The sequence below is a fragment of the Lipotes vexillifer genome, unplaced genomic scaffold, assembly GCF_000442215.2.
Source record: "Lipotes vexillifer unplaced genomic scaffold, Lipotes_vexillifer_v1.1 scaffold414, whole genome shotgun sequence".
NCBI classification, from domain to species: Eukaryota; Metazoa; Chordata; class Mammalia; order Artiodactyla; family Lipotidae; genus Lipotes; species Lipotes vexillifer.
Window position 1 is genome coordinate 3038950 of NW_006782864.1, and position 20515 is coordinate 3059464.

Sequence of the window (20515 nt, forward strand, 5' to 3'; positions counted from 1 at the left end):
TCGAAAGGATTGCAGACAGCCCCAACCTGGGGAACCAGACAGACAGGAGCCCAGCACGCACTCTTCGTGAAAGCTGTTTCCTTGAGAGATGTTTCTAGGTGAGCTGGTGTTCAAACGCGCCAACCACGGCAGCTGATACTTGTTCTGGTCTTTCCATGGAGAGCCCTATGTTCCGCTTCCCACGACTAGGGATTTCCTGGCATGTCTAGCACACCTTTGTGGCAGCCTCACTAACATAAAAATAGTTATTATTCCACCATCAAAAAGTCTACATACAATAAATGCTGGAGAGGGTGTGGAGAGAAGGGAACCTGCCTACACTGTTGGTGGGAATGTAAATTGGTGCAGCCACTATGGAGAACAGGATGGAGGTTCCTTAAAAAACTAAAAATAAAACTACTGTATGATCCAGCAGTCTCACTCCTGGGCATATATCCGGAGAAAATCATAATTCGAAAAGATACATGCACCCCAGTGTTCATTGCAGCACTATTCACAATAGCCAAGACATGCAAGCAACCTAAATGTCCGTCGACAGATGAGTGGATAAAGAAGATGTGGTACATATATGCAATGGAATATTACTCAGCCATAAAAAAGAATGAAATAATGCCTTTTGCAGCAACATGGATGGACCTAGAGATTGCCATACTGAGTGAAGTAAGTCAGAGAAAGAGAAATAAAATATCATATGATATCACTTGTATGCGGAATCTAAAAAGAAATGATACAAATGAACTTATTTACAAAACAGAAACGGACTCACAGACTTAGAGAATGAATTTATGGTTACCAGTGGGGGAAGGGTGGAGGGAAGGGATAGTCAGGGAGTTTGGGACTGACATGGACATAACCTGTCTTAACTGTCATTGCTCAAGGCTTCATCAGCCTTTTCATGCTCTGCCTTTTGTTGAGGTGACTCTTATGCTGGCTCACAGTTTTTATCCTCTATCCATTAATTAATCCCAAATTTTGATTTCCAACCTGCCCCTGTCCTTTAAAGTATAGATTCATTTATTTAACTAACTATAGAATACTTACACAACACATGTATGCCATTAATATCTGTTCAGTCGTAAAAGTCAGAAACCCAGTTATAATCTTCTGTAATCTTTAATATCTCATTCTCTTTATCCCCTCTATCTATCCACCTATATATGTCATCAAGTTCTGTCAATTCTATCTGCAAATATTTCTCAAATCGATCCAGTTTCTCTCTGTTTTTCCTGCCACTCTTTAGATAAGCCTCGATAGGGCGGATGCTCTGACGCACAACCCAAGCATTCTCATTAAGTTTTCCCCAGATGCTCAGCTGTCAGCTGCCTTTGGAGGTTGTCACCACTGAAGAAGTTCATGTCACCTGAGGTACCTCCGCTTCCTGGTGCAGCTGTATCTAGTGACTGGTCAATATGCGGGTGTAAATGCCCACTCCCCTCACCCCAATTCTGAGGGCTCTTCAGAACATCCTTTAGGCTCTGCCCAATCCTGTCTCTTTCCCATCTCTTGGCAATGATCCCAAGAGCTCTCGGTGACAGACCACCTGCCTGCTGTTCGCCAGCTCAGAGTCTGCTTCCCCGGGATCCCGGTCCATGACACCCCATCTTCTCTCACCTGGACCAAGGCCAGACCTCTCTCCTGGTGCTCCTGCTTCCACTCCTGTTCTCCATTCTCTGTACAGCACCCAGAGCAATACTGTCTAATAAGCAATCTGGTCAGACCACTCCTGCTATTTTTCGTAGGATAAGCCTCCAAAAGCTTAACACAACTTTCTGAGCCTGACCTGCTCTGGTCCCTTGCTACTCCTCCCGCATGATAATTTGCCACTCTCTGCCCTGCTTTCCAGTTCCTTGAATGCACTATGCCCATTCCTGCTCTGGGTATTTGCACATATATTTCCACTTTCTGGAATGTTCTTCTCTGCCTTTTATCTCAGCTATTCATTCATAAAATCTCAACTAAAAGCTACCTGCTCAGAGAAGTCTTCCCTGATGCTTCTAGACCAGATCAGGCCTCCTTGCCAACGTACCCTTTACTATTGCTTTGTAGCACTTATTACAATTTTCAAGCACACATTTATTTGGGGGATTACTGATTTAAAGCCTGTCTCCACCAAGAGCAGGGATCAGCTCTACACTTCTCTTTAATGTGTCCGAAGCTCCTGGGTCACTTAATGAGTTGCAGTGTTTAACTAAATAACAGTGTGTGTGATTCTATTTAATTCTCATGGCAGCCCTGTGCAGTAGGAACTATTGCAATCCTCATGTGACAGACAGGGCAACCGAGGCAATGGAAACTTGCTCCCTGCTGTAGGCTGAATACCCTCCCCCTCTCCCCAGATGTCCTAGAACTTATGAATATAAGCAAAAAGGAAACTTATAGTGCAAAAGGGGCTTATATGGCAAAAGGGATTTTGCAGGTGTAAATAAAGATCTTGAGTTGTGGAGATTATCTTGGATTATTCAGCGCATGTAATCATAAGAGTCCTTATAAGAAGGAGACAAGAAGTCAGAGAGGGAGAGGCTGCTGTGTGGCTAACTTTGAAGACGGAGGATGGAGCCATGAGCAAAGCAGCCAAGGGTTGCTTCCAGGCAGCCCCTAGAAGCTGGAAAAGTCAAAGGAACAGATTCTCCCGTAAATCCTTCAGAAGGAACATATGCCACAGACCCATTTTAGACCTCTGGCCTCCTGAACTGTAAGATAGTAAATTTGTGTTGTTTTAAGTCACTAATTTGTAGCAATTTGTTACGTGTCAATAGGAAACGAATTCACTCTGCAGATCCTTCAGTTGTGACAAGATAACTTGAGCCCACCTTGAACCCTTGACTACCTGACTCCAAAGCCTGTGATTTTAAACACTCTACTGAATTGCTCTCAAATCAACTGCAAGCTCTCTCTTCAAAAAGCAGGAATAATGTTCCCACATGACACTAAGCAGCTCTCCTTGAGTACTGCCTAAAAGCATCCAGATGAATTTGAGAGATTAAGGCATTTCAAAATTGTTTAGAGGACAAGACCATCCACAGGGCAACAGTGTTAGTTTCTGTTTACCAGAAATGTGACACAAGCCTTAAGGCTGTGATTTGCTGATGCCCTTTGCCAAAGGTAACTCCATGTGTGCTTGGAAAGCCTTTTGCTGCTGTCACCCTGTTCTTTCCCTTCTTTGTATAAATATTTTCAGTGAATGATGTGGACAACAGACTCTAAAAAAATCACTGGCGAGGAGTCACAAATTGCATATGGACGAGATGGTATCATATAGGTGCCTTACAAAATTTTTGCTCTCTACAGTAAAGACAGGACATAATGAAGGCTGTTTAAAAGAAGCATCTTCTAGCAAATTCCTTGGCAGTCCGGTGGTTAGGACTTAAGAAGCAGCTTCTAGGCTAGTGTATTTTCTTTCAGGCACCAGTTTTCCAGTATTTTTTCATGGCACAAAGAGATCTGTTTGCCAGTAATAAGTGTGTGCTTGGTTACTTTCGTATCTAATGAAAAGATTTGAGAAAACAAAGGGAAAGAAGAAAACTAATATTCATTAAGTAATGTGTATACCTAGTTTTCTTCATATAATATCTAAATTATTCTTCATAACAATACTGGAAGTAGATATTATTGACCTCCATTTTCACTAAAAACAAAGAATTGGGCTAAACAATCTGTCCAAAGTAAGTTGTAAAAACTGAATTCATTTCCAGATTTTTTTCTTATCCCCAAAATCTCTTTGGGAAGGTTTTTCCGAACTTTTGCTAGGCTACTTGCCACTACTGTTTGCATCACTAAGACTCTAGATTTACCTTTCCGGATGAAAAATGATAACTTTATTTATATCTTTAAAGGGCCAAAGATATTAAGTATAGTGGCTGGTACATAGAATGTATCTAATGAATACTTATTGAATTATTACATGAAGAAGTGAATGAAAGTAAGCAAACAGAATTTACTTCAGTGCTGTTTTGTGTACCAATTTCTCTCCCCGGCAATCTCCTGAAAATGAAAAGCATAGAAGCCAGCAACTAGAAATATGTACCTTAAACTTCCACTGAGTGGAAGTACATTTTTACATTTTGTTTTAACAACAAAAATTTCCTACTGCATTGCAATTTACCAAGTGCTTTCACATATATTATTTCGTTTGACTTTCACAACATCACTGGTATTATTATCCCTATTTTGCAGATGAGAAAACTGGGTATAACAGAAGTTAAGCAAGTTTCCCCAAATTTTGGAGCTAATTAAATAACAGAGCTGGCCCTGGAACTCTCATTTTTTGGTCTTTAAATCCTATGTTTTTTTTTCCTACCATCGCATAGCTTCCTGCTTATTTACTTATGTCTTATAGTTTGAAAATTCTATCCCAACTGTCTTTCATTTTTCTTTTCATGGCTTTCGTCATTGATTTATAGATTCAGTCACAAACACACTATTGAATGCCTACTGTGTGCCACGAGCTCGAGGAACAAATAGGCTGGGAGAAATGGACATCATCCTGGTGTCTGTGGAACATGAGGCCTAGAGAAGAAAAGAGACTTTAGACAGATAAGTAAACATATCAGTAGATGAATAAACATTTATAAGTGCTAGAAAATGAAAAACATCAGGTGATATAAAAGAGGAAACAAGGTGAGGCTTCCTTTAAATCGTTCAAGGCGTGAAAAGCTTTTCTGAAGAAGAGACATTTAAGCTGAGACTTGAAGTAAATGTTGAAATTAACAAGGAGAGGAGCACAGCAAAGAGCTTTGGATGCAGAAGGAAATCCTGTGCAAAGGTCCTGGGGTGGGAATGAGTTTGAAGGACAGGGAAATAGACACAAAGACAACGCAGGTGGGAAATAGAAACCAACGAGGAGAGGATGATGATGCTAGATTGGTAGGCGGGGCCGGAAGATGGAAAGGGTTGATGACCGTGTTGAAGACTTAATATTTTATCCTAAGTGCAACGGGCCGTCTTTAAAAGGTTATAAGCATGGAAGGGAAACTGCTGCGCTTTTCTAATTTAATTTTTTAAATTACTTTGTTGGGTAGTCAAAGACAACAACTAAAGAGAACAATTATGGTTTCAGGTGGTGAACAGACTCTTCTAAATGTAGTTTGGAAATAAACTCAAAGGGACTTGGTGATGACTTTAATAGGGGATGGGCTAAGTGTCAAGGGTTACTCTCAGGTTAAACCCTGGCCTCCTTGGTGGGGAAGGTTGAGAGTGAAAAGGATTTGGGAGAAAATACAAGTTCAGTGCTGCACACAGTAAATCTGAAATGGCTGGGAAACTGCCAAGAAGATAGCTGAGTATGTGAATCTAGAGCTCAGAGGAGAAGTCTGAAATGTAGTTTTAATTTTTATTTTTTCTCAGTAATAATTGTCAAGAAATCAACATTGACTGCAGCTTTCTTTATCCTACTTATGCATAAACCCAGAATCTAGAACAATGCCTGGCACAAAGTAGAATTCATATAAATAGTTTTAGAATTATTTTACATAAGGAAAATATTGAGGCCTAGAGAGGGCTGAATAACATGTGAAAACAATGGTCAATGGTCACGAGACTTCTTTTCACTGGACACTTAAACCTTCATTTTTCTACACTTAACAACTGAAATGGCAATCATTCTCTTAAGTAATTGCTTTGAGGGCATTTACTATATTCCATATGTTTATGTAAAATCTATACTAGTCCATTTCTGCTGTAGTAGTGGTTAATCCCTTTAAAAAATTAATCAGCAAACATTTTTATTTCAGTAAATTTTATTAAATGTCTTTTTAATCTTTAGTGATTGCTGATGAGAACAAATGGCAAGTTTTCTGCTAGAAACTTTGATTCTGACATACTTTTACTCAAAGAGAGGAACTAATTAAACATTCTGAAGCAATAAAAATTTTGAGAAAAAAAAAACAAACAACAACAGAGAAATGCTTTTCCAAAATGCTTTCAGTCAAAATATGGGGAAAAAATCCACAACTTTACTGCAAAGAATTACCGCCAAGCCCATTTTTTTAAAGTGCTGCTTTTTAAATGGTGCCTTTGCATGTGAAATGAAACAGCTGTCTTTGCTTAAGCCACAGTCTATATTTGCAACATCTCCTAAAAAAGAAACTGAAGATAAGCTTTTCTTTTTTAACATTTTAATGAGCTGCTCAGATTCAGATATTGAGCTCCTTTTATTAATAGCTTCTTTCAAAGGAAACAGTTGTGAACATAAACTAACATGTTTTTCTCAGGAAGTGGGCATGAGATATTTATATGTATTTATAGTAGTGTGTGTTTCTATAATCTATGACTAAAGCTAAAAAAGTCTTTATGCACCATCTCCTCCCACTTGCCACTCCCTCTCCTTCAGTGCGTGCCTCTAGCTGAGAGTTGTGACATTGGCGTATTTCGGTTTTTCTCAAAGTGGGACTCCGCAGAGAAAGAACTCCTGGCATGTGCCTCCCAGATTTCGCAAGTAGTGTCGCAAACCATACACGTGGCCACTTCTGAAAGCCCTTCTCCTGAGCAGATTACTGTCACACCTGGCTCCTCTCTCCTCAGACTGACCTACTAATTCTGTCTGACTTCCCAAGAACTATAGGCAGCCCAAACTTCTGAGGGGCCTGGAGAAATCCGGTCGCGAAGCTTCTCCAAGCCGCTGAGGGAAAACTGGACTCTTGGAATTCTTCATAAGGTGAAGCAAACTCTTAGCAAGGACAACATATCTCTGTTTAAATATTGAAAGGTTATTAAATGGAAGAAAAATTAGGCTTATCTGAAAAGTGCCTGCTGGTAGAAATATGACCAATGCAATAGGTGAGCTCCAGAAAGACATATTTTGACTCAGCACAATTAAAGGCATTTACTCAATGAGAGAATAAACAGTGAGAACGTTCAAGTACAGTCAGGATGACCACTAGGCAGGTATCCCATAGAGACATGTAAGTAGTGAGACTAGACCAGTGCTTATTTTTATTTATTCTATTTGTTGCCGATGATCTACAGCTTGTGTCATCAGGTTATACACACGTAAGAAAGCGTGTAACATTTCTGTTTCAGTCATTATATATAAGAACATATATATGTTTCATGTATGTATAAATAATGTACATGCATAGCTGAAGCACAAATTTCAAAAAGACAGTTAAACTTACTAGCTTTATGCGCTATGTATTTCATTCTATTTTTATTGTATCCTCTGGTCGTTAAAAAATGGCTTGTTACAACCCATTAAACTGACTTCAAACTCACTAATGATTCACAACTTGTGGTTTGAAAACCACTGGACTAGACAATTTTAATGACTCTTTTGATGCTGAGCAGAGGAAATCGTGACCCTTTGCTTCAATAAACTTTTACATAACTAGTTGTTGCTTTGTTGCTGTGCTGTTGTTTTTGACACTTGTGTACACGAAAGGCTTCAACATAACCACCCTGAAATGGTAGACAGTCCAGTACAGCTGCCATCACTATAATCATTCGGGGAATAATTGTTTTTTAACATGTCTCTAGAACTAGGTAGTAGAACCACATAAAAATATCTCAGTAGTTTAGACCACAAGGGCAATCATACATTCAATCCTTTGCTCATTTAGCCAATAAAATATCAATTTATTTTATTTCAAAAGCCTCCCATCCTGTTTGCTATGCCTGAAAGAGACAAATACTATATATGCTTATTAGTCCTGTTTGCCATCCCTCCAAACATCCCAAGGTGTTCCTTCTTCCATTTTACAGGGATAATGAGATAAGAACTGGAGGACCAAGGTAGTAAAAGGGGTGCCATGATAGGGGATAAGGATGGTGATGTTGGGTGTGGGAGGTCAAGAATAGCCTTGGGTTGGGGAGGGATAAATTGGGAGATTAGGATTGACATATACACACTACTATACGTAAAATAGATAATGAATAAGGACCTACTGTATAGCACAGGGAACTCTACTCAATACTCTGTAATGACCTATATGGGAAAAGAATCTAAAAAAGAGTGGACAGCGGAGCGGCTGGGCCCGTGAGCCATGGCCGCTGAGCCTGTGCATCCGGAGCCTGTGCTCCGCAATGGGGGAGGCCGCAGCGGTGGGAGGCCCGCGTACCCCCAAAAAAAAAAAAAAAAAAAAAAAAAGAAGAGTGGATATATGTATACGTATAACTGATTCACTTTGCTGTACACCTGAAACTAGCACAGCATTGTAAATCAACTAGACTCCGATTAAAAAAAAGAAAAAAAGCCTTGGGTGAAAGGTAACAAAGTAGATCCCAACAGACTCCCAAGACACTCAAAAGGCACCCATTTTCAAATGCATGAAGTGAAAAACTGACCCTCTTCTAGTTTACTACTTGTTGACACATGAATATGAGAGTCCCTAAAATGCTGGAAAAATTGCACAACTGCTATACAATCCAAACTTGTATCTCTGGAGATGAATTTACTTTTCTATTTCAGCATGTCAAATCTAAGTTTTCAGACAGCCTGGAAAGGACGGGAAAGCAGCATTTAATGTAGTCACATGTGTTCCAGGCTCATGCAAATATTAACACTCAGTAAGAATTTATGATGGATTTTATGACTCAGAAGCAGAAGAAAGAGATCATGGTCCCTGAACTTAGTTGGTTTTTGTTTAGAACATTAAGGAATTGGTCCAAGGTCACTGAATAAGAGTAACTAAATATTTACTGAACCCCTTAGAGTGTATTAACTTTCCTATAATTAGTCTTTTTTAAAAAAAAACCCTGACATCAACTTAATATGTTGTCTTTTGTCTTTTTGTTTTTCAAGGTATAGTGTTCTGCACGTGCTCTCAAATCTTGTCAAACATTATTTCTAGTTAATTATGTTCTAAGTTCTAAAGTGCATTAAATATTTCTACTAGTGATAAAAGTGAGTCCAACTGACATGCCGGCAGAGCCAGGGGGTCCGTAGTATCTTACATATTTTGTGGCCAGAATGGCACCACCGTGCCATCGCACAGACGGGGCTCAGGCAGGGAGGCAATTTTCTGAGGGACACAGCTGTTTTGGGTGGCCCGGCAGGGGTGAAAACAAACCAGTGGCTGATCTCCTGGAAACTGGGGTAGTGAACCTTTTGTCTTAAAGGTCTAGGACTCCTCTTCCCGTTTCGTTCCGGGTAACAAATGCTTTCCCTTGCATTCAAACTTACTCTGCAAGAGGACTGAGAATCAGTGCTCTACACTGATTCTGTGGTACTCTTTAGAGAGGGTATTTGCATTTACACCTTATTTCCCTCCCAATGTCACGTGGACCCCCCTGGAGTCAATGAGTCCGTGACACATGGCCATCTCTCCTTCCTGCTCGTGTTTCTCCTCAGCTGCTCGACTAGTATCCTTATAGGATTGTACACCTGACCCCTGGTAGCTCTCAGTAAATCACAAAGTAGGTAATACTGAGTGTCCAGCATGCTGCTTACTTATTTTTGACTTTTAATACAAAGGTGCAAACTCTGTGGTGAGTTTCGCACGCTTGAACCACGGTGGGTCTCTCTCCAGTTCCCAGATCCCTCCAGCCTTTTGTTTGTCTAACCTTAAAGCACTTCAGGACACCGTGTTCCCAGACTTTCCTCTGGTCTAATCAGGTTCCGTGTCCCAGAGGGGACTGCAGCTCTTGGCTAGCTTGCCTCCTGGTTCCTAATCCAGGAAGAAGCAGGGAAGAAGACCCCAGGCTGCACCCCCAGCAGCTGTGAGGTTACAGCTCACTGGTCCTTTGTGCTCCCCTCTGACTCCCAAACCCCTGGGGTCCCTCACAGAGGCTGTGCGAAAAGGAATCTGGCTGTTCTGGCATCCTCACCTTCCTTCCTCTTTGAACTCCTGGCAGGAAGTCACTGATACAAGATGACACTTAAAAAAAAAAAAGAATCACGGAAGGCTGCCAAAATCTTGAATTTAGTTCAGTTGTCAGCTTGCCTAGAAGCCAGGAAAACCATGTCCCAGGCTCAATTCGCCCCTGTCTGAAAGTTTGCTCTTTCTCGGAGTCCTGCGTGGCTGTACTGGACCCCTGAACTGAGACTCCCTGGACTGCAAGGGACCACAAGACATCTGACCGACAGCCTCCTGCCTCTGGTTCAGACCCCCTGTCATCATTTTAATTAGGAAATTGGAAGTTCTCCTAACTTTGTCCCTATACCCCTGGACATTGCTCTGTGTTAACTTATCACGATAGTGGCGGGAGAGGGGAAATTTGTTTCCTTTAGAAAAATTCAGAGAAAAGTTAAAGTTTGAAAAATTACTGTCTTGAATTTAACACTAGATGATGACCTGAACTCGCCAGGATTCTGGCGGGCAGGGCTCTGGGCAGAGCAAAGAGGGAAGGGAAGTCATACTTCAGGCATTCCTCCCGTTCCAGGCAGCTTTCATACACTTTACAAATCGTCACCAGAGTCCTGTAAGAGCGGGTAAAGTGGAAAGTGAGGTTTATTTAATAAGTGAAGGCACAGGGTGTCGTTTCTTGTTTGGATCTATCTGAATCCAAAACCACAGAGAACCTTTCCACCAAACTACCGCATCCACCATGTTGCCTCCATCCTGGCTTCTGTCTCTTCCCCCACTTTTCTCCTAAACGTACATTCATGGTGTGCTTGACCCACAGTATCTATATAGTTACATCTATATCTATTTTCATCTATCTATCATCCCTCTCTCTGTTATCTATCATCTGTCAGTAAATACAAAATCTAAAATCATCCTCCCAGCCACTCACTGAACCCTTGAGGATTAAGGCTTCGGGAAGCAAAGTATCACACAGAACATTGGGCGGCTGAGATGGAAGGGTTGTCCCAGGTCCGTGTGACTCTAGGTCTCTGCTTTTTCACAATCCCCCGGCATTTGTTCTGACATTTGAAAGAGCAGCTTACGCGTGTCAATAATTTGGCAGCCATGTTAGAGCCAAGAGAGAAGAGAGGGAAGGGCTCTGTGTTGGAGAAGACGTATGAATGGAGTAAAGAAGACGGAGAGCCGTGCCTCAGATGGAACTGCAACGGCGACAGTATCCACCCCAGGCTGTCCTTCCCTCCACCTGTTTCCTCTCTCCCACCTTATGTCCAATTCAGTGACTTCTGGTGGACCGGCTTCTCAGAGTGAATCTCATTAACTCTACTGGGCCACCAGCTTCCATGCCACCGTCATTTTTCTCCTGGATTACCGCAAAAGTGTCTTTACTATTCTCATGCATAACATCTAGAATGTTTCCTTGAAAGCATAGATCTCATCTTAATTTTTCTGTGGATAAAACACTTCAGTAGCTTCACATAGACTAAAACCTGAACTCCTTATGTGAGCTTACAAAGCTCACTCTGATCTGCTTCCTGCTCACGTATATGGTCTTAGATTCTCTCTCTGTCTCTGTCTCTCTGTCTCTCTCAGGAGTGATCCAGCTCTAGGACTTTATACTGCCCTTTGCCTAAAACCATTTCCTCCTCCCAGATGGTAAGGTGCCTTCCTTTTTCTCATCAGTCAGATTCTATTTCTAATGTCCTCTTCCACAGGGGCCTTCTCTTAGCATTTACTATGGATTGAATTGTGTCTCCCATAAAGACATGTTAAAAACCTAACCCCCAGTGCCTGTGAATGTGACCTGTGATTTAAAAAGAGAATCATGTGCTTCCCTGGTGGCGCAGTGGTTGAGAGTCCACCTGCCGATGCAGGGGATACGGGTTTGTGCCCTGGGGCGGGAAGATCCCACATGCCATGGAGCGGCTGGGGCCCGTGAGCCATGGCCACTGAGAATGCGCGTCCAGAGCCTGTGCTCCACAGCGGGCGAGACCACAACAGTGAGAGGCCCGCGTACCGCAAAATAAATAAATAAATAAAAATAGAATCATTACAAATGTAATCAAGCTAAGATGAAGTTATACTGGATTTGACTGGGCCCTAATCCATTGATGGTATCCTTATAAGAAAAGGGAACATTTGGACACAGACACACAGGGAAAAAGGCCATGTGGAGATTAAGGCAGAGATAGGAGTGATGCGTCTAACGAGCCAAAGAATGCCAGGGATTGCTGGCACCTACCAGAAGCTAGAAGAGGCAAGGAAACATAGCTCCCCTGAGTTTGCAGAGATAGGGTGGACTCCCCAACACCTTGATTTCAGACTTCTATCCCCCAGAACCATGGAAGAATAAATTTCTGTTGTTTTATATAACTCATTTTGTGATCATTTGTACAGCAATCCTGGAAATTAATACAGAATTCTATCAAAAGTTTGCCCCAACTAACTCTCTAGCTCATAGCCCATCACTCTCTAAAATTACCATTATTTTATTATATATGTAACTAAAAGATATATTTATAATATTTATACCCATCTATTAATGTTTCTGATATTTATATCTATATGTATGTGTGATATATGGATATTTGAAAGCACAAAATGTATCCATCTGGTTCACTGAATACCTAGAGGATCGTCTGTGTGTAATAGGGCTGTATCAACACCTGTTGAATGAACAGGTAAACTTTGTGAGTGCAGTAATAGAGCTATGCTCAGATAATCTCTGAACAGAAGCCTTTATTATAAAGCTCTTTCTTCACTGAAGGCCAGGTTATCTCAAATACAGAATATTGTTCCAATGCTTCATTTAATAAATCTACTTCTTTGAACACTGAACTCAAATTCTGTTCCACTTATTCAAACTCCCAGAGAGATAGAGTGTTATAAAGATATGATTTTGTTTCAGTTAAGAGGTACGTAATATGTATCAATGTGATTCCTACAGCAAAGGTCTGAATTTGAAACAATAAAAATAATTAATAAAAAATTGAAAAAACAAATTGAATTAAATATATCAAATGTATCAGGGGAGAAAATACAATTAATTTACTTTTAGCTGTCCCCAGTGCTTAAGAACTGAAATAGGAGAGGCCCAAACAATTATGAGTTTTTCCATCACTTGGCAAAAATAAGTTCATTTTTGGATATGAGTTTAGGTTTGGCTACATTGAGTATGGCAGTTCATGCTCTAATTCATCATGTGATCTGCTTAATTTTGTTCTGACATCACTTTCTGTTTCCTAAGTATAAAGCCTTGCAGATGTGTCGAGTATCATAGATGAGTCCTAATGTAGAAAAATCAAGTTTGTTCCAGTGGGCAAAGTCCAGGCTTCAAGACCTAAACCCCTTTGATTTCAATCGCAATGGACCACATAATCACAGGTAAAGAACCCTATTTTCTGAGCATGACATATTGTTTTTCATGGCATTTGTTTTCTTTTAAAGATTATCATCGAAGTAATAGAAGTTTATAACAATGATATAGAAAATACAAAAAAATAGAATACCAAAAATATAAATCAGTCCCAGTCTTACCAGCCTCAGATAACAACTATTAATATGTTAGTTTATTTTCTTCCAGTTGGTTTTGTGTGTACATATTTATAAAAAAATGTATGCACAGAAATACGGCTGTGTTTCTCACAAAATTAAGGACATATGGTATAAAATATACAGCTTTTGTATCCTGTTTTCTTTGAGGTCCATATAAATATTGGTTTCTTTAATTCACATTCTATGTGAATTTTTTATGTTTGTGAATATGATTTAAAAATTTGCCCAACATTTAACGACATGAATACGCTATAAATTAACGAGCAGTTTATTGTTGAAAATTTAACCTATTGCTAATTTATAAATGATGCTTCTGTAAAGATTGCTGTCCATAAACCTTTGTGTCCATGTCTTTGGAACTTGGTCTTTCCCTGAGTTTTTCACACCACAGCAACTGCTTTCCAAGAGAAAGTATTCCAAATGCTCTAAGAGATCCAGACAGAAACTGCAAGGCTGCTTGTGAGTTAAAATGTCATTTCTCCCACATTCTCCCAGCTAAGTGAGTCATTAAGATGAGCACAGATTCAAGGCAAGGAGAACTCAAGAAAATGAGAAGCTGAAATAAAGTTGTGTGTCTGTTTTTAAGCAGGATTTTGGAAAAATATAAAAAGTCAGGTCCTGTTGGATTTGAAACTAAAACTTTCTTATTCCTAGCTTCTCTCCACCTTTCAATGGAGGAGTGGCAAGGTCACATTCCAGAAGACTGAATGGGATGAGAGAGTCTGTCGTGGCTCTTCTAGGTTACAGTTACATGCAAAATACACTTAGACTTCTTCCAAGACCTCTAAAATTTGATCCAATTACAGTATCATCACGAAGTCCAGGGTTTCTCCATCCAAATCAAGTACAGGTACAGAGGAGGTTTCTTGGGTATAGTAACTCAAGAACATTCCCTCTCAATCTGTAAACCTATAAATATGTTAGCTAGCCTCCCCACCGCCAATGTATGCACTCAACCTACAACGGTGATACAGGGATAGAATTGTGATGGGTTGAATCCTGTCTCCTGTAAATTCTCATGCTGATGTCCTAACCACCAGTGCCTCAGAATGGGTCCCTATTTGGAAACAGGGCCATTGCATATAAAATTAGTTCAGGTGAGGTCATACTGGAGGAGGAAGGGCCCTTAATCTAATATAACTGGAATTCCTTTTTAAAAAAGGGGGAAATTTGGACACAGGCATGCAGAGAGGGAAGGTAATATGAAGAACATAGAGAGAGGGCTCCCTGGTGGCACAGTGGTTGAGAGTCCGCCTGCCAATGCAGGGGACACGGGTTCATGCCCCGGTCCGGGAAGATCCCACATGCCGCAGAGCGGCTGGGCCCGTGAGCCTGCGCGTCCGGAGCTTGTGCTCCGCAACGGGAGAGGCCACAACAGTGAGAGGCCCGCGTACTGCAAAAAAAAAAAAAAAAAGAACATAGAGAGAAGACAGCCATCTATAAGCCAAGGAGATTGCCCTGCAACAAAGCCTTCTCCCAGTTCTCAGAAGAAACCAACACTGCTGTCATCTTGATCTTGGACTTCTAGCTTCCAGAACCATGAGACAATAAATTTCTATTGTTTAAGCCACCCATTGTGTGGTACTTTGTTATGACATGCCAGCAAACTAATGCAAGAATGACTGAAATAGACATTCTCATTTAATAAGAACAGAAAGGGGAGGCCTACAGCATACATTGGTCCATAGCAATACTGAAACTGATCCAGACACATAGCATCTTAATTAGATTCTCCTTGGGTATGATTTTCTTTTTTTGTCCATCTTAGCTCTGCTCTTAGGACTATGAGCTCTTCACTCTGGAACACCCTTCCTTTGCCATAAGATGTGACTCATTTTTTCCACTTTAGTAGCTTTCTCATCCTGCTTCCTGAAGCCCTATTGCTTCTAATCCAAGTATACAATGCTTCTGGTAGTGTAATTATATTAAAGCATTTTCTAGATTTTCTATAAATCTTATTAGGGTTTATTGCATTAGACAAAATCCGTGCCCACAATTCTCCAGCTTGGACTGAGTCTGGATTCTGTGAGATAACACCCTTCTTTTGGTTGAAACACTTTTGGTCTAGTTGAGAGAGTTTACAAGGCATATCCTTAAATCATTTTGAAGTTTAACAAAGGGTCTTACAGACACACTCCTGGATTTGTTCTTTATGCCAAGGTTATTTCTTACTTTGAGAGTCTTTTGCCATCTAGAAAAGCTAGAAATCAGAACTGGTTTTATTTTCAAATCCAGCAAGGCCTAACTCTTTTATATTGTTTCAAAATTCTGCTGACAAACAGACCTACTACTTTACTTTAGCTTATCTCTCTATTGGTACCTTACCATATGTGACTAAAAGAAATGAATTGGCATTTTCAAAGTTCTGCTTAGAAATTCCCTTTGCCAACCACTCCACTTCATTAGGTATACTTTTTATTTTCCATGTTAGTATAGATCATAGTGTTGTCAAAATTTCTGCCATTACATAACACCATTTTTCTTTTCCTTAGCAGCCAATAACAATTTTCTCACTGTCTTTAAGGCTTATAGTCACCAAGAACATCCTAGATTTTGCCCACCATATAGTCTGGAAGAGAATGCCACACGTTTTAGGCTTCCATTTTGACAGTACCCCAATTCCAGGCACCAAATAGTTATCAGGTAAAGTTTGATCAGGCAAAACAACTAAAAATGATATGGACTAAGGGATTTATTATGAGAATTAGACCTTATTTATTTATGGAAGCACGTGAAGATGTCTACGGAAGACTCTAGTAGTGGGAATAATGTCCCCGTGGGTCAGTAAGACCCACAGTCAGGAAATAAAACCGGAAGTGAACTGGGGGAGGGGGAGGACACACTGGAGCCTGTAGGGACAAATCCAGAACGATAAACTCCAACCCACCTCTCTTACCACTTCTGACTTTGATGACACCAGTGACCTGGGATTAAAACTATTGTCCTTTGCCACAGAACTACACACACACACTCAAATTAGGACTTGAAGCTGAAAAACAAGATCCAGCAGAAACCAGAGGAGCTGGAGGAGATGCAGACCCAGCTGCTGCCGCAGCACACAAGGTAAGTCCTCAGACAGAGGTGAGGTGTGTGAGATGCCATCACACTGGCACGCCACACCTTTGGAGAGTTAGGGCCACTGTGTCCCTTCCACCTTCCATTAAAACAGTGCTTGAACAGAAGGTGATTGTGCCCTGTCCATATAGCTGAAGGCAGTAGGCGGACACACATGGATTTAAATCTGGTTCCTGTAATGATTCACACGATGCACTTTTTTTTTTTTTTTTTTTTTTTTTTTTTTTGCGATATGTGGGCCTCTCACTGTCGTGGCCTTTCCCGTTGCCGGACGCGCAAGCTCAGCGGCCACGGCTCACGGGCCCAGCCGCTCCGCGGCATGTGGGATCCTCCCAGACCGGGGCACGAACCCGTATCCCCTGCATCGGCAGGCGGACTCTCAACCACTGCGCCACCAGGGAGGCCCGCACTTTTTTTTTTAATTGAAGCATAAGTTGAGATACGATGTTGCGCTAATTTCTGTTGTACAGCAAAGTGACTCAGTTATACACATGTATACATTCTTTTTTTATATTCTTTTCCACTATGGTTTATCCCAGGAGATTGGATATAGTTCTCTGTGCTGTACAGTAGGCCTTGCTGTTTATCCATTCTATATATAATAGTTTGCATCTACTATATATAATAATTTGGAGTGGGACTAACCCCAAACTCCCAGTCTGCCCCTCTCCCTCCCCCTCCCCCTTGGCAACCACAAGTCTGTTCTCTATGTCTGTGAGTCTGTTTCTGTTTTATAGATAAATTCATTCACACAATGCACTTTTTATTAGGACATCGAACTCCAAGAGGAAGTAGGATCTCCTAATACAATGTTTTCTCTCCATTAATAAGATAATGAAGGATTTGTTTTTATGTATTTTCAATTTTTGCTTTAATTGCAGGAAGCTCAGAGTTACATTGTGGTGTTCAGTTTTTGTAATTGTCTTTGCTCAGTGTTTTCTTCATAACTGCTTCCCTTCATTGTTGCTTTTTTAAAAAAAATTTGATCATTATTTTATTAATTAAATCTTTAATTTTGTAGGCCATCTCAAATAACTTCTGAAAGTAGGTTGAGTGTACATATAATGAATTATTGTGGTAGCTGTACAGCTACTGCCAAGTTTTTTTTTTCTTTTCTCTCTCTCTCTCTCTCTTTCTGTTTTCTGTCTGTGTGCACATCTCACTTTTTAGAATTGAGAAGGAGCTCTTGGGTTAAATTCAGGTTCTGTTATATGATTTTTCAAGGGGATACGGTCTAAGGGCTCATTTTCATTCAACAGAATTTCATATACAATGAGGAAAATAGTAGAAAATCCCAGAAGTGTGAGTCTTCCAGGGACATCATAAGCCACAGGCTTTGGATTTGTCAACTAGTCTTCAGCTTTTCTTTATCTTATACAAAGGTAAGTTAATCACATTATGCAAAAACCAGGAAGAAAGAATATGATAAATGTTAGATTCTCATTGAGACTTAAAAGTCTGATACTTTCCATAAATTCCATGTCATCTCTGGGGTTCCTGACAGTGCAGGACATGACAAGATAAATTGCTAGTGACTTTAGGTAAATTATAGAGTTTCACTAATCTTAAAAATCAAAGCTGAAACTTGTGACATTTTAAAAGTGTTCACAAGGCCACATGAAAGAGCTCCAATCAAAGCTGAAGAAACGGGCAGCTGTGAACATACACACAGGTCTTGCTTCATATTCTTTTGAAAAGATCTCCTTGCCTAGAATGATATTGTACCTGCCACAGAAATGGGAGGCTGAGGACACATATACACACAGACACAGAGGCAAACACACACCCCCTCTCTTTTGTCATTTTGCACACATTTCTGCTTATAGGCATCTAGCTTTATCTAGCCAAGACACAATAATGTCAAGGGGGTGGGGAATAAGCACACACCACTGCTCCGCCCCCCTTTGTCTTAGTATTTCCCAATCTCTCTTAGTTACTGCTCCACTGGATCCTGAGTTCCCTGAGGACTTCATCTGAATCTTAGCCATCAGTTCATCTCCCACAAAGATTTACATATTCCACAACAGATACTAGATATATGGTCATTAAATGAATGAATGATGATGAATAGAAATTGTCTTAAGCATGCAAGACAATTGTGTGTGTTTCTGTGAGTGCTGTGTGTGTGACTGTGTGTGTGTGCGTGTGTGTTAGAGAGAAAGAGAGGGAGGAGAAAATTTAGCACAGTATCTGCTTCGAGCGATACCACCAGCTAGAACCACTGGGCATCCTTGGCCGCCGCAGTGCATCTATGCATGCTTTTAGGAAATGAGTTGGTTTTTCTCTGAAAATCAGCTCCATGGAGATAAAGGCTGGAAAACTGAAGCGATTAAATACAGACTCTAAGACTCAATCGTACTCCCATTTATTTTTCTTATTATTCATAAAAGAGAGATTGGAAAATCTTTCTGTTTTTTTTTTTTTTCCTCATCTCTCTATAGCAGAGAATAATGGGTTCAACAACATAGGCAGTTAGACCATGGAGGCAGGATATCAAGATATAATAAAGGCTTAAATACTCTGGTTGGACTGCCCAGAGAAAGGGCTGATTGGAACAGAATACGATTGATTCTCATTATTCACCGCAGTTATGGTCTATGAAGTCCCCATGGACACTGAATCAGTCAATACTGAACCACCGCTTCTAGGGGAAATATCCTGTTAGGTTTCTGAAAGCCTCTGATCACATTTTCATCAATCAATCAACGTATACCTGATTTTATGGTGCATTTCTGCTTAAAGGCATTTAATATGCATTGTTGATAAATTAACCTTGAACCCACAGCCAACAGCCCTCTAATTCATGTACCAAAGAAGGTTATTTAGCGTATGTTTTCTCCCTAATGGAGATGGCACTGGACAGCACAGCACTACATCTGGGGACTATTTTAAAACAGCAAAATCACCAATAAAAAGCACAAACATGTGGCACTAAAGGCACCACACACACACAAAAAAAGACACCTGTCTACTGTATGAGCATTGCAACAAAAAGGCACAGTATCTCCTTGGTCAACCTCAGCTGGGCACGTGTGTATTGGGTTATGCACCTTTTTTTTTTGCCACTTTCACTTCTGCAAATGACTGTGAAAATGCCATGCATATTGATTTGGGGTTACAGATACATTTTAGTGAGTCTGTGAACTTAACAATACAGAACCCATGAACAAGGAAGATTAACTCTATATACATTAGTGGGCAAACTGAGATGACTGAAGTTGAATCCAATTCAGGGCTCCACATTTATAATCCATGATTATTCTGCATCAGCCTGGGTTCAGGAGGAAGCAGAAACAGAAACTAGGACATGTTTCCTAGTAAATGTGTTTTTCTATTAAATGTGTGAGGGGTGAGAAGCTTAACCCCTTGACGTAGCAATGGGAATTCTGGAAAAGAAAAAAAAAACCCTAAACCGTTTAAACCCAGTGGCATAAATGAAGAATATAAAATGCTGAGTTGGCAAGTGAAAAGAGCAATTAAGTCCCTTGAGGGAAGTTGTGGCCCTGCTATTTCTGTGATGTTTGAGGTGTCCCTGGGCTGCTGTGAAATATTAGACACCATTTCTGAAGGAGAAGTAACGATCCTCTAATTGGGCAAAACTACAAGGAATCTGGATCTTACTTTTGGATAAGGCCAAAAAAAAAAAAAAAAAATCCAAAGAAATAGAACTGTCTCTACATTAACGTCTTAAAGAGTCCTAGTAAGTCTCAGTGCAGAACCTTATTTGAAAGCGCTCATCAGAGCTTGGCCAAACGGTCTGTAAACAAACATTGCTAAAATCCTAAACAAATGCAACAGAAAGCAATGAACATAAGACAACCTAGAAACGCCCGGTAATGCAGGTATTTTTACACCCGTTGGATACTAAATATTGATATCTTGTTGTTTCGAGGGCTGCTAAAGGTGCTGTAGAAATGGAGTATTGCAAACATTAAGAATAGGACACACAGAGTAGTACGTGATGTTTAATCACGGCAGTTACTCATATTTTCACCCTAGTTGTGAACTAAGCATTAATACATGGGGAGACAGAGGGTCTCTCGAGGCTACTTGGCTTGCCAGACTTCTGACCATGACCAGCCATTGCAGCGGGCTCCTCTGCTGCAGTGGAGACCGTTATCTGCACAATAACTGTTCTCCCTCTTTCC